We start from the raw sequence: 17,430 nt of genomic DNA, 5'->3' as shown, positions 1-17,430 counted from the left end.
CACACCATCCTCTGAAGATGTTATCCAACTTGCAGATAGGGAATCAGGACACAACCTGCTATGGCTTCTTCCATCCTGAACTGGGACACAGTGTGAGGCAATTGGGATACCCCTTCAGTGGGACTATCTAAAAGACTCCCAGATTGCATAACTCCTATCTGTAGGGGGGAAAGAAAGTCCTTGACTAGCGAATAGGAGATGTGAAGGAGAAGAAAGGCAAGAGTAATTAGTATTACAAGTTCTAGACAGGGAACTAGAAAAAAGTCAGAATAGGGAAAATTTCAAATGTTCATATGAGAGCCCATTGGAATTTCTTGACAAGGGCTCCCAAAAGCATCCCTCTATTGGGTTCCTCCTCATTTTTCTTTTGTCTGCCAAGGCTAGACTGAAAGTGATGGATTCAGGATTTGTATTCAGGCATTTTGATAGCTATTGGAGTGGTTAGAATCAGTGTCAGTTCCCTCTCAAAGATAGGGGGAGAAAACAAATTTATCCATCATTTTAAAACAATAGCGGGTTGTCTCCCTTAGCTACAGGTGGCCACTACAGTATTGCAGACCACGATTTGAAGTCTTACATCTGAACACCACTTTCTGGTTAGGAACAAAATCATCAATGAGAAATAATTGTCTAAATAACCTTATATGGACTTAAGACTGGTGTCTAGGAAGTTTAGTGCCTTGAACTCTTAAAGAAATAAACTGATGACTTTACTCTTTGGTTATACTTTCCTTTTGGGTGTTTAAAACCATACAGTTGGCCCCCCAAAACCAATTTGTTTTTATACTTAAAGTCATTTGAGGAGCTGTTCCTCAGGGCTCACATGGGCTTGGGAAGAGCCCCTGGCTCCTTTCTTTTACCAGCTCCATCTATGTAAACATAAGTCAAAGGCCCTACTTGACCATTGCTGGCTTCACTTGGAAGCATGGAGGAGATGTTTCCTCTGAGTTGAACTTCCTCTTTGTAGCCTGGACACTGGTTCAAGTCCATCAAGTGGGGTCTCCATGGCTTCCCTGAACAAGAGGACAGGTGACTCACCATAGTTACAGGACATTTTGAGAGATGTTCCATAGTCCCCTGGAGCTTAGTTGACCTTGGAGGGCAAGGGGTGAAAATGGTCCTTTAAGTTCCTCGGACCAGATTAGTATAGGCCTCAAAGTATGGCTGTTAAACATCCAATAAGGTTAGTTCCACCAGTCTGGTACTTTTAATTACCATGTGCTATGTAGATAAAGCTTGGGTAAAAAACCAAATATTCTCAAATAAACCTTGATTAGATATATATTTTGTTCCTGAAACTATTTCATTAATTTCTGCTCTGATTTTTGTTATTTCTTCTCTTCTGCTGGGTTTGGGTTTCATTTGTTCTTGCCTTTTTAGTGTCTTGAGTTGCAGTGTTAGGTCATTTATTTGGGCTCTTTCTAATTTTTTAATGTAAGCACTTAGAGCTATTAACTTCCCTCTTAGGACTGCTTTTAAAGTATCCCAGAGGTTGTGTTGTGTTATATTGTCCTTTTTGTTGAATTCCAGGAATTCTTTTATTCCTTCATTTCTCCTTTGACCCCTCATTGTTTAGGAGTGTGCTGTTTAATTGCCATGAGTTCATGTAGTGACTAGGACTTTATCCAGTGTTGATTTTGAGCTTTATTGCATTGTGGTCCGATAGAATACATGGAATTATTTCAAATTTTTTGTATTTGTTGAGGCTTGTTTTGTGGCCCAGTATGTGGTCAGCTTTTGAAAAAGTCCCATGGGGTGCCGAGTAGAAAGTGTATTCTTTGGTGTTTGGGTGGAATGATCAAAAGATGTCTGTTAGGTCCATTTGATGTATGGTATCATTTAATTCAGATGTCTCTCTGTTTATTCTTTGTCCAGTTGTCCTGTCTAATGGAGACAGTGGGATATTGACGTCCCCTAATATCACTGAATTGGGGTTAATCCGTGTCTTAAAGTCCTGTAGCATTGTTTTTATGAATTTGGGTGCACCAGAGTGTGGTACATATATGTTAAGGATTGTAATGTCTTCTTGGCTAAATGTTCCTTTGATCAGAATGAAGTGACCCTCCTTATCTCTTCTGATTAGTTTTACTTTGAAGTCTATTTTGTCAGATATTAGAATTGCAACCCCTGCTTGTTTCTTAGTGCCATTTGCTTGGAATATTCTTTTCCATCCTTTTACCTTAAGGTTGTGCCTGCCCTTGAAGGTGAGATAGGTTTCTTGCAGACAACAAAGAGGTGGATTTTGTTTCTTAATCCATTCAATTAGCCTGTGTCTTTTGACTGGGGAGTTCAGTCCATTGATATTTAAGGTTATTATTGAAAGATGTGTATTGGCTGCCATCATTTTGATTGCTGTTTGTGTTCTTTGTCTAATTTTGTGTTTCCTCAATTATACCTTTATTTATTTTCTTTGTTGCCCCTGGGGTATAGTTGTTCCTTCCTCCTCTCTTTGTATTGCTTTAAATAATCTTTAAAGGGCTGGTTTCATGGACATGTATTCTTTAAGGCTGTTCGTGTCATGGAAGATTTTTCTTTCCCCCTCAACTATAATAGACATTATTGCTAGCTAGGTATAGTATTCTGGGCTGGCATCTATTGTCATGTAGACTTGGAAATACCTTGGTCCAGGCTCTTCTGGCTTTCATAGTTTGCATTGATAAGTCAGCTGTAATTCTGATGGGCTTTCCTTTATATGTGACTTGCTGTTTTTCTTTTACTGCTTTCAGTATTCTCTCTTTGTTCTGTACATTTAGTGTTTTTTACTATGATATGTCATGGGGAGTTTCTTTTATGATCCTGTCTATTTGGTGTTCTGTGTGATTCCTGTATTTGTATGGGATGTCTTTCCTTAATTTCAGGAAATTCTCTTCTATAATCCTGTTTAAGATCTGGTCAATACCATTATCCTGAAATTCTTCTCCTTCTTCTATGCCTATGATACATAGATTTGGTCTTTCCACGGTGTCCCACATCTCTTGGTTTTTTTTAATTTTCCATAATGTTTGCTTGAGTGGTTCAATTCTTCAACTTTATCCTCCAGTGTTGATATTCTGTTTTCCATTTCATTCATTCTAGAGGTGAGGCTTTCCCCTGTTATTTCAAGTTGGCTTATTGGGTTTTTCACTTCCTTATTCATTTCTGCCTGAGTTTTTTTCAATGTTTATATCTCTTATGTGAATTCATTCAGAAGTTTATCCCTATCTTCTTTTAGCTCTTTGAGTGTTCTTTAAATTCATTGAATTCCTTGATCGTGTTTATGACTGTTCTTTTAAATACAGTGTCCTGGGTTATCTCTAGGGGGTTCTCCTCGTAGAACTCTTCTACAGGACTGGTGGAGTTTGGTGGGGACATAGTGTTTTGGCTTTCCATTTTATTATTCTTTCGTTGTGATTTTGGCATATGAATTTCTTTTGTTGTTTATGCTTCTGATATGAGAATTAACTTGAAGTGTGCTTCTGTTTGTATTTTTGGTGTGCCTCAGTCCTTTCCTTATTGGTTATGTAAAGCTGGTTGGTATAGGTTTCAGGTTCTCTCGGTTTTTATTTTGGAGGGAACTGATGGCTTCAGATCAGCTATTCAGGAGCACCTACAGAAGCCCAAGTCAGATTTCAGTCAGGTACACTCAGGCTTCCTTTTAAGGTTTGGACCCCTATTAGCAGGAACTCAGAGCAATATTTGGGAAGATTACTAAGGGGGAGGGGCAATATTGGGACTCAGTTGGCCCCTAAGCCAGAGGGAGGGGCAGAACCAGCATGCTCTGGCAGTCTGCTGAGATCACAGCCACTACAGGATGGAGGTTGGAACACACACACACACACACACACACACACACACAGCACCTCAGGCTGTCTGCTAGGATCTCAGCCTTAGCCTACCAAAGCCACATCTGCCCTGGGGCCTTGGGGGAGGGGGCTCACAAAATCCCATGTAGGGGGATGGGTATGGCACAACTAGGGGAAGCTCACCACCATGTGGAGGCAGGATCCAGGCACTCTCAGGCAGTCCCCTGCATTCTCAGCCACTGTGCCAGAGAGAGGCCAGAACCAGCACTCTATGGTGGTCTGCTGAGATCACAGCCACTACCAGGTAGTTACATTTTTAGGATTACCTTTTATACTAATTTTTTGTCTTTCTTGAGCAGGCCTGGAACTCACTAAGGAGACCAGGCTGGTCTTGATCTCACAGAGATCCATCTGCTTCTGCCTCCTGAGTATTGGGTTTAAAGGCATGCCCCACCATGCCCTGCTTATGCTAATTTTTGACTGCTTGTTCACACCTCAAGTATCTTTTCCTGGCTTATTTTCAGTATGCTACACAAAACAGAAAGTTCTGATTTTGTTGTCATCATGCCCACTTATTTCTGTCTCTCTGTCTCTCTCTGTCTCTCTCTGTCTTTGTCTGTGTCTGTCTGTGTGTGTGTGTGTGTGTGTGTGTGTGTGTGTGTGTATGGAGACAAGACATTAATATTAGGTGTCTTCTTTAATCACTGATTGTAAGAGTTTCATATCTTTTGCTACAATAAAATACTCTTAAAAAAAAGCAATTCACACCTTTAACCCCAGCACTCAGAAGGCAGAGGCAAGCAGATCTCTCTGAGATCAAGATCAGCCTGGGATAGTCTACATAGCATGTGCCAGACCCTGTCTGAAAGGGGTGCGGGGAATTTCGGCTTACAATTCCAGGGCAGTCCATCATTTAGGGGATGTGGGGAAGTTAAGAGAGGAACTTCCAACAGCCTGTTGCTTTGCATCCATTATCAAGAGCAGAGAGGAACTAACGCAGACATGCTCCCTTGCTTCCTGTGTTCAGCTTGATTTTCCACACAAAGTTCAGTACCCCTTCCTGAGAAAATTTTGCTGCCCACATTGGGCTAGGTCTTCCAACATCAATTAATTGTCTTAATTCAAGACAATCCCCTACAGACACAGGCACAGGCCAACCCAATGTAAATAATCTCTGGTTGAGAGTCTCCAGCTAATTCTAGGTCATGTCAGTTGGCAGTTAAAGCTAACCATCACATATTCCAGCTAGTCTAGCTGGTCAGCTAGCTCCAGGGATCTTCCTGTCTCCACTTCCCCAGTGCTGGGATTATAGGCATAAACCACCAAAGCTGCCTTTTTGTGTTGGTCCTGGGAATCTGAACTTGAAGTCCAGGTGCTTAAGCAACAAGCACTCTACCTGCTAAGCCATCTCCCCAGACCCAGTCCATGTTTTTTTAGCATCTTATTTAAGAAATCTGCAAACCTTAGCAGATAGCCTGAGAGTGGCTGTTCCGGCCTCTGTCTGGTTTAGAGGCAGCAGACTGCCTGAGAGCACCCAGATCTGGCTTCCAGGGCTGAGCTGATTGCTCTTCCAGAGGACCCCAGTTTCATTCCCAGCATCTACATGGCAGCTAACAATTGTCCGAAACTCCAGTTCCAGGGCATCCAACACTCTCTTCTGGCCTCTGTGGGCTTTGCACGACACAGGTGCACTTACTTATATGCAGGCAAAACACTCATACACATAAAATAAATTTAAAAAGTAGTTTGCATTTCCAGAACATCCTAAAGTTTCATCTTCTACATGAAGTTTTGTTTAGATGCTCTTTTAAGCCAATTTTTATCTTATTTTATTTTATTATTTTGTTCTGACACAGCATAGGGTAGTGGTTTATTTACAGAAGAATGGGTGCCCCACATTTACGACTGCATCATAAAGTCCACACTCAGATACAGATCTTGTGACTTCCCAACAGCCACACAAAATTGTTAGAGAGGTGCCTCTTGGTGTTCTCGGATTATATATCCTTTGCCCCTTCCCCCACATGTTGGAGATCAAGATAGCTAAACTCAAGACAAGATGGGCCTGAACTTTTAAGCAGGTTACAGCCTCTGCTAAAAGGGGTAAAGCACTAAAAACCGTGTCTCACAGCCCTGTCATGCGGAACACCGCAATGACTCATAGAAGGGAACTAGCCAGGTTAAAAGTTTACAGTCTCTTTGTTCTAAGAAAAACATCTTTTTTTTGTTTGTTTTGTTTTTTGTTTTTGGAGTTTTTAAGATAGGGTCTCCCTGTAGTCCCAGCTGGCCTGGAACTTGCTATATAGACCAGGCTGGCCTCAAACTCACAGAGATCTGCCTGCCTCTGCCTCCCAAGTGCCACATCTTGATTTCCTTGATCTAGAGCTGAAAAACAACCTTATCAATAACACCAAGCATGTGTGTAATTAAAATTAAGACATCTTAGTTAATAAGCTCTGACACATTCCCTGGTCTTTAACAAACGACCCTCTGCCCACGCTAACAATTGATCAAGCTATGTGACACGTATATGAGCACCCTTTGTCTTTGTCTAAATTGAAATTTATATGCACCCTGGACCCTGCACGTGTCCAATAGCCCCTCTTTGGTATATAAGCTTGCTACTAGAGAATACAGTCGGTTTGTTGCTAAGGAAAGCACAAGTCCCAGAATCGTTACTGTTGCCAATTCAGTATCTCTGCCTGCGAAGGAAAGTTCCTCCCTTGCTGAGCAAAGCAAACCAGTCTTGATACCCATATGCAGCTAAGGGCGAATGATTGGGTGGAAAGGGTAACTGACTTCCCCCACAACTCCTTGATGAGCGTGGGAAGGACATATGACTATAGCTTGCCGGCAGAGTGGTCAGAGGACACTTCAGCTAACATTCCACCCCTTCCTCTGGCTCTTACATTCTGCCAACCTCTTTGCAAAAATCCCTGAGCCTTGGAGGAGGTATTAGGTGTGGGATGATCTTCTTTCCATTGTGGCAAAGCACTGAACTTTCGGGTCTCTGCATAAGCCACTTTTTTTTAAAAATCATTAAAATATATACATGGTGGCACACACCTTTAATCCCAGTACTCCAGAGGCAGAGGCAGGCAGATTGCTGTAATATCAAGTACAGCTTGGTCTATAAGTTCCAGACCAGCTATGGCTATACACTGAAAGAAAAAGCAAACAAAAATCTAGGCCCAGTGTAGAAACCTTTAATCCCCATATTAGGAAGGCAGAGGCAGGATCTCTGTAAATTTGAGTCCAGACTGGTCTACACAGCAATTTCCAGGTCAGCTGAGGGTATAGGGAGACCCTGTCTCAAAAAAAAAAAGACAAAAAAAAGAAAAAGCAAACAAAAATCATTCAAATGTTCTTGGTTTGGGTCCATCCCTTGGAGTCGAGCCAAAATGCACTGTATGAAATTATCAAAGAATCAATAAAAGTATTTTTAATTTTTTTTACACCCACTTCCCAGGTAGCACCCTCCCATAGCTTCCCTCCCCCCACTAGAGCCCTTATACTCTGATATCCCTGCTACTGTCTGCTGTGTTGTCGGCACCCCCAGCCATTCCCCACTAATTACCCTTCTGGTGAATCTAGTCAGCCTATCTAGAGGTCTTTGTTTAGGAGGGTCAGCTGTTCCTCATCTAGCAGCAATCAGTTGTCAATATTCCTTTGGATAAGATTGGGGTCTGCTGTTCATTTCCCCAGTTCTATGTTGGGTTACTATCTGGGAGTCCCTTTCTATTATAACTAAGCCCATAACACAAAAATATATGCATGTATCATATACAGGTGAGGAAGGCTTTTCATTTAAATGTCACATTCAAAACAGGAACATTAATAATCAAAATAATGAACCATGATGTCATCTTGGAAAAAGAAAGACTTTAAACCTAGATTAACTCTGTTTTACAAGACTTTTTTGTACCACTGTCCTTGAGATTAATACACCATAAAAAAAAGAGTTTTGTTTAAGTAAGCCCTCAGAAGAACTCTCACAATGGAATATTATAATGTATCTAAAATTTTCCAATAGCCACCTCTAAGACTTAAAGGAATTCAGCCAGTGGTGCAAGGACAACGGAACAGTCACATGCGGAAGAATTAATATGGGGCCGTGTCTCGTACTACATGGAAAAATTAACTCAAAAATTATCGTAGACTTAAGGGACATGCTAAAGCTGTGGAGTTCTTGGAGGAAAATATGGCAGTGAATTTTTAATAACTGATTACAGCAAATGCTGTGCCCACAATATAGATGACAAACTGACAGATAAGGATAAGGGATAGGGTGAGAAAAATTGTACCTAATCAAATGTTTTAAAAGTTGTGTATTTCAAAGGATAACATCTGGCAAGTGAAAAGACGACCCACAGAACTGGGAAGAAAATATTTTCAAACCATGAATCTGATGATCAATTTGTATCTAGAATATATAAAGAACTGTTACAACTAAATAATATTCAATAATACAAAACCAATTAGAATCCAATTAAAATAAGCAAAGGATCTAAAAGGAAGATACAGCTGATAAATAAATATGAAAAAACAATGTTAAACATCATTAGTCCTTAAAGAAATGAAAATCAAAAATTGAAAAAGGACTTCACATACGGTTAAATTTTACAAAAAAGATGAATAGAACAATTGTTGGAAAGTATACAACAAGAAAGCGAAACTTTTATAAATTGCTAATGAGGATGTGTGATGGTTTGAATGAGGAATGTCCCCCATAGGTCTTACTGGAGGAAGCACATCACTGGGGGGAAGGGGAGGCTTTGAAAGTTCATAGCCGTGCTCATTTCCAGTCTGTCTCTCTGCTTCCTGTGCCTGATTGAAAATATGAGCCCTCAGCTCTCTGCTCCAGCACTCTCCAGCCATGCCTCCCCACCATGATGGGAACCTCTGGAACCATAAGCCAAATAAACCCTTCCTTCTATAAAAAAATTTTTAAAAAAGAAATCTTTTCCCACTATGTTGTTTAAAAGATATTGTCCAAAATGGTTTTTTAAATAACAGACTTATAGTTTTCGTCTTTTACTTTTAGAACTTTATTCCAATGGGGATTGTTTTAATATATGCTGAGTTTTATTTCTCCAAATATTTTGCCAGTTTTCAAAATAATGGTTATTAAATAATATACTTCTTCTTCAACGATCTATCAACAATTCTCCAAGTTTTCATAAACATGGATTTGTTTTAAATTTTATTCTACTTATATCCCATTGTAATATAAATTTGGTGTTTTTAGTACATGTACTGCACTGACTTACTGAGGTATCTGGTAAGATGTTTCTCTGAGTCCCCATTTTGCTGTTCATTTAAAGAATTAGCTTAGCTTAGCTTAGCTATAGATTTACATGTTCCCAATTCCCTTCTGTTGGACTTTTTGTTTAAATTACATTGAATTCATTTTTGTAATTTATAAATAATTTATCTTTATAATGTTAAATATTCCCTTCACATGCTGAAACTTCTCTCTACCCAATCAGATCTTTTGGGACCTTTAATAGCATTTCTAAATGTTCTCCACAATATCTTTTGCAACTTCTAAATGCTGTATGGATATTTTTTTCCTGTTATTACAAACCAAATGTTGTGGCCTATTATACTTTTTCTAATTGTCTACTGATGTAAATGAATTCTATTGATTTTGAACTTACTGATTTGTGCTCAGCAAGCAGACCAAACATCTTTTTAGCTTTACCAGTTTGTAGGTTGATTCTCTTGTGTTTTCTGTGTAATAACCAAATCCTCTGTACATATGGATAGTTTTGCCTCTTCCCTGTCTTATCCCTTATTTCTGTTACTTCTGACACTTCAGCAGCTAGGATGTTCTGTTACCTGTCAAACAAAAGGGGTTACCTTAGGCATCCTTGTTTGTTATTGACTTAAAAGGAAGCTTCTAGAATGTCTCTGTTCAGTATGATATTTGAACAATTTTACTAGATCTGCCACTTAGGCGGTAGACTGTCTAATGCTATGTTTATTAATAAAGAAACTGAAAACCTCACTTTGAGAGTTGGAATGTCTTGCCAATATAGTACTAAGCTCCAAATTAAACTAAAACTCTGAACACATTTTCCTAACTTAAAATATTTCTAATTATGCTTTTACCTCCCAGGTTTCTCCTTTCCTTTTGCAGAATTTTGACCTGAGGAATACAATATAATAGTACTAGGGGCTATCTGAAAAAAAAAAGATAAAAATAACTTACAGTTTCAGCTATAGATACACAGGTTCTGTACCAACACATATGAAGTATTCAATTAGTGTAACTAGTTTTACCATTATATATTGTTTTACCATTACTATCATAAGAGATTGATGTTTGAATCCTATCTGTACTTAGAAATTAACTGGTTAGTGATTTTAGGAATAACTTAAGCTTACTTTCTCTACATTGTATGTTGGCTCACAGGGTTGTTGAAAATGGGGTAAGAATTACACCAACCTTATAAGGTTTCATGAGGGTTATATGATCTAGTGGTTACAACAGTTATAATGATGTCTAACAAAAGCTATTGCATTTTTATTTTTCTGTTACCTTTATTATTTTAAAATGTCATCCATATATAATTCATTCTTTTTACTCTCTCCCCACACCCTGTCATTTCCCTTCCACCCCCCCTCAATCAATGCTCCCATCACTACCAGTTCATTTACCATATTCATGACTTTTGGTTTTAATTTTGACCTGCTACTTTAATTTTGACCTGCTGCTGGAGCCTGGTGGGATCATGAATGGGTCCACAACTGTAAGCTATGATTCCTTTCCCTGAATGTGTCGCTGGCAAACCAGCTCAGGAATCCATATCTGCTTGCCTAGGAGACAACAGTTTGCAGCCTTTCTCCCTGTCTTCTTGTTCCTACATTCTTTCTACTCTCTGTTCCAAAATATTCCCTAAGAAGGTATGATATAAGCCCTGTTTAGGGATAAGCATCCATCTGTGACTTACTATCAACACCTCGCACAGCCATGAGTCTTTGCATTTCCCACAATTTACTGGAAAAGTAGCTTCTCTGATTAAGGCTGAGAGTTACATTCATTTGTCTATATATAGAAACATAGATACTTAGAAGGCAGTTTGATACTTACCTGGCAGAGAGATACCATGATCACAAAGATGGTTTTCCAGGGAAAGGTTTATCCAATGCACTCCAGATGTGCTGACCCTTGGGATTTCCCCAAATGAGGGAAAGTTGACTGCATAATTTGTGGTAGTGGGAGACTGCATTCGTGCTCTCCCATGAAAAACTAAAAGGCAGTTTGAGTCTATGTCAATTTATTAAACAACAGCATTCAACATCCCCCTCTGGCGCCTGTGATCTCTCTTCCACGTTTTTGTTTTTGTTTTTACGAGATTTGTGGTACCAGGCACAGATTCCCTCCTGTAGAGAGGGTTACAAATCCAATCAGAGCAGCTAGTGACAGTAGAGTCACTATTGCACACGTGGGCACATCTTACCTAGGAGGTTGGCCCCATAGACTGTAGGGTCTCGTAGGCTGTCCAAGATTCTTTTTTTTAGTTTTTCTTATTTATTATTTTTTTTATTTTATGTGTATTGCCTGCATGTAGGTAGGTGCGCCCATGTTGTGCAATGCCTGCAGAGGACAGAAGAGGCTGTCGGATCCCCTGGGACTGGAGTTACAGACAGTTGTTAGCTGTTATGTGGGTGCTGGGATTCGAACCCGGGTCTTCTGCAAGAACATGCAGTGTTCTTAACCACTAAGCCATCTCTCCAGCCCCTGTCCAAGATTTTTTTAAACAGCCTTATAGATTTTGTCTCTTACTTTTAGATCTGTATTCCAATGGGGCATTATTTTAATATATGCTGAGTTTTAGTTCTCCAAATATCTTGCCTGGGTAAGGCCATTGATGCCTTTTCTCCACCAGCAGCCCTCATAGCACCTTCCAGGACTATGCAAGCTAGCTTGCAGGGAGAAAGCTTCCAGCTCAGTTCCAGCTTGATTTCCCTATATCATACATTCAAGGTATGTGGTGTCTTCTGCAATGAAGTCTTCTCATCTTGTTCTGGTGGGCAATCAAGAGAAATAAAAGGGGCTTGTATTGATTGGTGGCATCTGGGATCTCTCTGACCAACTCTTAAAAGGAGGTATCCCACCCTGGTGCTGGGGTTTATGTTCAATAACCCCCAGCTTCTAATGGCAGCATTTTTCAGTCATGTAGGGTATCTCCCTTCAAATTTTTTGTTTTAATAACTTTTACTTTTTTAATTCAAGTACAAGATAGTAGGTTTCCATATGGTTCTTTTATACCCCCTTCATTTTAGTTACCCTCCCATCCCCTCATCTCCCTATTCCCCCACCCCTCCTGTTTAAAACTTTCCACCTCTCAGTGTTCTCCCTCTCTACTTTTATATTACCCACACTCTATTATCCATACTCCCTTAAGGCATCCCTCTCCCTATGGCCTCTTTCTACTTTCCTGGTACTCCAAGATGAACACACAAAATCAGACGTTCAAAGCTAAGATTCACAGGGCTGGAAAGATGGCACAGCCATTAAGGACTCAGGCTCACAACCAAAGCTAGGATATTTTATATGAGAAAGAACACACAGCATTCATTTTTCTGCGCCTGGGTTATCACACCCATTATAATTTTTCCAGTTTTATCCATTTACCTACAAACTTCACAATTTCATTTCTCTTCACAGCTGAATAAAACTCCATTGCGTATGTCACAAACTTTTGAGCCTCACAAAAACTCTATGAGGCAGCAGAACCTAAGTGAGTAAGTACTGTTTACTCATTGTACAACAAGGAAAATGAAATTAAACTCAGGGACAGCAGCATGCCCAGTGAGTCTGTAATAGCAGATTCTTTTCATCTTTAAATTACATTTATTTATTTATGGGGGGGGAACCACTTGCATGTGGAGATCGTCTGTTCTCTCCTTCCAACGTGTGAGTACCAGGGACTGGTCGTCAAGCTTGATGGCAAGTGTTTTTACCCACTGGACCATCTTTCTGGCCCTAGTAGTACATTCTTACAAAATGTTAGACTACTTTCACTCAGATTGTATGACTTCTCCTGATTATCTGGAACCCATGACCACACCATGATCCAGTAAAAAGCTAACTCCAAATTAGCAAGAGTTAGAGACAGCCTGGTCGGGGAGCATGCATCCTGGATGAGTGTGTGGAATTTCACTTTTATTCACACTCTCTTCTCTGTCCACTCTGAGATGAGCAACCTCCTCTTCTACGTGCCACCACTGCCACAGTGCTCTTAATAGGGGAACCAAGGGTGATGCACGGAAATCTCTGAAACCGTGAGGCAAAACAAAGAATTCCTCCCTTTCAATTGTCCCATCAGGTGTTATGGTCACAGCTTTACAACATAAACTAATACAAAATTTAAAGCTTTGATATCGTTTCCAAAGAATTACTAAGTATATATATAAAAACTAAGCAATTATCCCCAGGTGACCCTGAATTTTGGTGTTCAAAAAACTACAAACAAAAAAAAGTCTATAAACTCTTAGCTTGGAACTCAAAATCTATTTTCTTATTGTAAAAACTCCCTCCTTTTTTCTGGTTGTTTGCATACAGGTCATCTTCTGGTTGACACTATAAACACTTTGAAGTCAAGCTGTGGGCCATATTCTTTACATTTCTTCAAAAGATCTAGCACACATTGGTGGTAGGCACCAACTATAAAATTGTTGTTGTTGCCTGCCTTAGTGGGCTAGCTACTTGAGGACTCTCCGTTGGGGGCAGGGGATGAGTAGGTGCGAAGTCAATGGCACAGGCTTTGGGAGACTCACTTGGCAGTTAGCAAGCAAGCTCGTTTATTGTGCCGTTAGGGCTTTCTTTTATACCCCCGCCCGATCCTCATTGGTTCTTTTGGCTATGTGTCTGCTCTTCATTGGTGCGGCAAGCTGTCCTCTGTTTGCGTCATTTGATGTTGTGCTTTATGGCAGGTTTTAGGTTAGCCTGAATAACGGAAGTATTTACCGGCCCATTTCCCCACACAAAATAAATGGATAGGTGAATTAATTGGCACCCTAGCAAAAAATTGATTAATAATGATATTTCTACAACAGACAAATCAAATTCAATAAAGGCTTATTGAACCTATATTTTAGAACAGGTATTTTTTACTTTATAAAAGTATAAAACCTACAGTGTGATATAATAATTTAGTCAGAATTTATGGTTTTTTTCTGGTGCATTTTCAGTACTCATACCTTTGAAGTAGGAGAACATATCCCTTGTGAATTTCTTATTTGGTATTTAACATTTGCACAAGAGGAAGCATCTTTCTGCATTTCTAAAACTACTCTTTAGGAAACGTACACACACTCTGAAAACTAAGGGCAAACATAAAATAAGACAGTTATTGCTGGACCATACCTAAATTCTTCTGCTTAGTTTATTGCTCAGATGCTTATTTGGCCTCAACTTTACTCTCCTGAGTAAATCAAATATATCTTTTAGTAATAGAGTATTTAAAAATAGAGGAAAAGCACATCCGGGGAATTTAATGTCTTTTAATCTACCTCCAAAAGTTTATTTAAAATGACAAGCATTTGCCAGTTCAACCACAAACTAGGACCACGGTGCCATGTGATCAGCATCTGAAATGTTGCTGACAAATCTTCCCTTAGAACAGGTTACATTTCATCGTCAACAAGTCTTTAGTCTGTTTGCTGAGTCATTTTCTAAATAACTTCCTCTCTAGGCACAGAAGTCACTTAGCAAGACTATATTAAACAGTTATAGGAAACCTGAAAATGTTTAAGATGGAGAATGTGCTCATAGTATTTATTGTCAACTTGATAGAGCCTAGTGTCACCTGGGAAATCACAACTGAGAGATTGCACAGTTCAGACTGGACTGTGGCCAGACCTCTGAGGAACTGTCTTAATTATTGATTGATGTAGGAGGGCCCAACCCATTTAGGAAGTTTCTCCTTGGGCAGACAACTCTGGGCTTTGTAAGTGCAAGCCAGGAAGCAGCATTCCTCTTTGGTTTCTACCTCTGTCCCTGCTTGAGTTTCTGCCCCAGCTTCCCCCAGCCAGAGAGTCTTACCTGGAAGAATATGCTAAAATATACCCCTACTTCCCAAGTTGCTTTTGTCAGCAACAGAAAGGAAACTGGAACAGAGTTTGAAAAGGTGTATTGTTTCCAACTTAGAAGATATTTTGAGGTTTGTACTAGCAGACTAGCACACATGGTCTCCTCATTAGCATCCAAAGTTCCATCAATGCATCAAGCACAGAAGGTTCTGTGGTTGCAACTTGTTTACGTAGCATCAGAAACAAACTTCATAGTATTTGTCTAGTTCAGAAGTCATTTTTTCTCATTAAAAAGCCAAAGCTAGCAGATCAGTGCAGAGATTGGCAATCACTGCTTGGGAGAAACTCAGCAGTGGGATGCTGTCATTTTGCTATTAGTGCTGTATGGTGGGTATTAATCTCACCCTGGTTCATTCAAGTGCATCCGCTGGAGCATATTCCTGTTAAAGCATGATTTTTAGGTAATATTAAAGAAAAACTCCTTGTTCTCTTTAAAAGTTGAAGGATATCTACACATGTGAGTTGTTGGCTCGTCTGGAATTACCGGACCTTTCCAAAATTTTTATTTAATGCTGTGTGGATTTGAAATATTTTTCTTGGGTCTCCAGTTCTACAATCTGTTTCCTGTGAAACTTAGCATTGCTGGTATTCTAATGAAAGAGGCTCAGTTTCAGGGATTAACAAAGCCCAAAACATCAAATTTAAGTCCAAAGTAAGCAGCCATTAGGAACAAATATTGATTAATAGTTCCTCTGTTATTTTGAAATTTTCAGTGATACAGTTTGTTGACCGCTTTCGTAATAGCTACCAGTACACTACTTGCATTACTAGAAAATATCAATACAGGTTCTACAAACTTTTAAAGGATCATAAAAATTATTTTCACATTAAAATAAGTTAAAAGCAAGATAAATACTTAGTATTAACACAATGGTAGATAGAACTTTAAATGACATCCAGGATAGTGTGTGCTTCTGGTCCTTCCGCTGTTTCACCAGTTAGTTGTTCCTTCACAATCTGTTTTCCCGGTCCCACCACAATTCCTTACGGCTTAATACTAAATTGGGGTATTTCAGGCCTCTGTCCTTAAGCTTTCTCTATATATACTGATTATTTCATTTTTCTTTCTCTTTTGAGACAGATTGTCATGAATCTCAGGCTGGCCTTGACCTTGCTATGTAGCCAAGAATGAACTTGATCTTCTGGTTCTCCTGCCTCTACCTCCGAGTGCTGGGATTGCAGGTATGTACCACCATGCTTGATTATGCAGGGCAAGGATCAAAACACAAGCTTTCATGGATGCTAAGCAAGAACTCTGCCCACTGCGCCAAGCTACAGTCCCAACTGTATGTTCACAGGTTGTTTAATCTTGGATGATGTTAAATACCATTAAATACTGAGATGCCCAAATTTGGTTTGAACAACTCTCCTAAATTCCAAAGTCATGTGTCTAATTGCTTATTCAACTTGTCCATTTTAATATATAATGTACACGTTGAGATTTACATGTCCAAAATCAAGGGCTTTATATTCTAGCCTGCCCTGTCCCCTACAACCTGTTCCTCTTATAGCCTTCAAGCCAAAAACCTGAAAGACATTTTAAATTCTTCTCTTTCTCTTTCAGCCAGCATCCAATGTACTGAAATGCCTGTTGGATCTACTTTCCAAATATAGTGGAATACTATTTGGCAATAAAAAAGAATACACACACTCAGAGTGTCAACAACACTACTTTAGTCAAACAAACAAGGCACAAAAGAACTTATGCAATATGGGGCTGAGAGATGGCATAGTGGTTAAGACCACTGGTTGCTCTTGCAGAGGACCTGGGTTCAATTCCCAGCACCCACTTGGTGGCTAACAACCATCCATAACTCCAGTTCCAGGAGATCTGAGGCCCACTTCTGATCTCTATGGGCATTGCACAACATGGGTGCACTTACATACATGCAGGTAATACAATCTTTTAACAATAAAAAAATTGCGGGGCTGGAGAGATGGCTCAGCAGTTAAGAGCAATGACTGCTCTTGAAGAGGACCTGGATTCGATTCCCAGCACCCACAAGGTGGCTACAAACTGTCCTTAACTCCAGTTCCAGGGGAACCCGACGCCCTCTTCTGACCTCCACGGCATTGCATGACACAGGTGCATTCACATACATGGAGGCAATACACTCATACACATAAAATAAAAATAATAAATAAACTATTTTAATAATAAAAAAAGAATTTATGCAGTATAATTCCATTTACACGAAGTCCAGGAACTAACCAACACAATTTGTGGTGACAGGAATCTAGATAATCACTGCCTCCAGCTTGGAAACAGTTATGACAGAAGATTCAGGATTTTCACAAAACAAGTAGAATTGAGAATTAAGATGTAATAATGTCTCATTGAAGACTGAATTTAGAAGAAAAACTATAATTGTCTAGAATGTGTTTCTACAAATTTCATGAATTGTGACTATATAAACACCATACTATTATGATCCATGAGGCATTCCAATTATTGATTTCATAGATAATATACCTTTAAGAGATCTACATGTAAAACTATGAAAAAACTTTAAAACAACCTGTAAATGGATAACTTATTCTAAAA

At 39.5% G+C, this 17,430-nt stretch overlaps 1 non-coding gene across 1 annotated transcript; it reads left to right on the top strand.

Annotated features, from left to right (window-relative positions):
- The first annotated feature begins 10,870 nt into the window (after positions 1-10,870).
- LOC115070627 lies at positions 10,871-11,030 on the top strand. Its single transcript, XR_003849773.1, has one exon. It is a non-coding gene; the product is annotated as a U1 spliceosomal RNA (small nuclear RNA).
- Positions 11,031-17,430: the final 6,400 nt, after the last annotated feature.

This window comes from Nannospalax galili, unplaced genomic scaffold (assembly GCF_000622305.1).
Source record: "Nannospalax galili isolate Female #2095 unplaced genomic scaffold, S.galili_v1.0 scaffold76, whole genome shotgun sequence".
Lineage (NCBI taxonomy): Eukaryota > Metazoa > Chordata > Mammalia > Rodentia > Spalacidae > Nannospalax > Nannospalax galili.
This window is presented reverse-complemented; position numbering and strand designations above follow the sequence as displayed.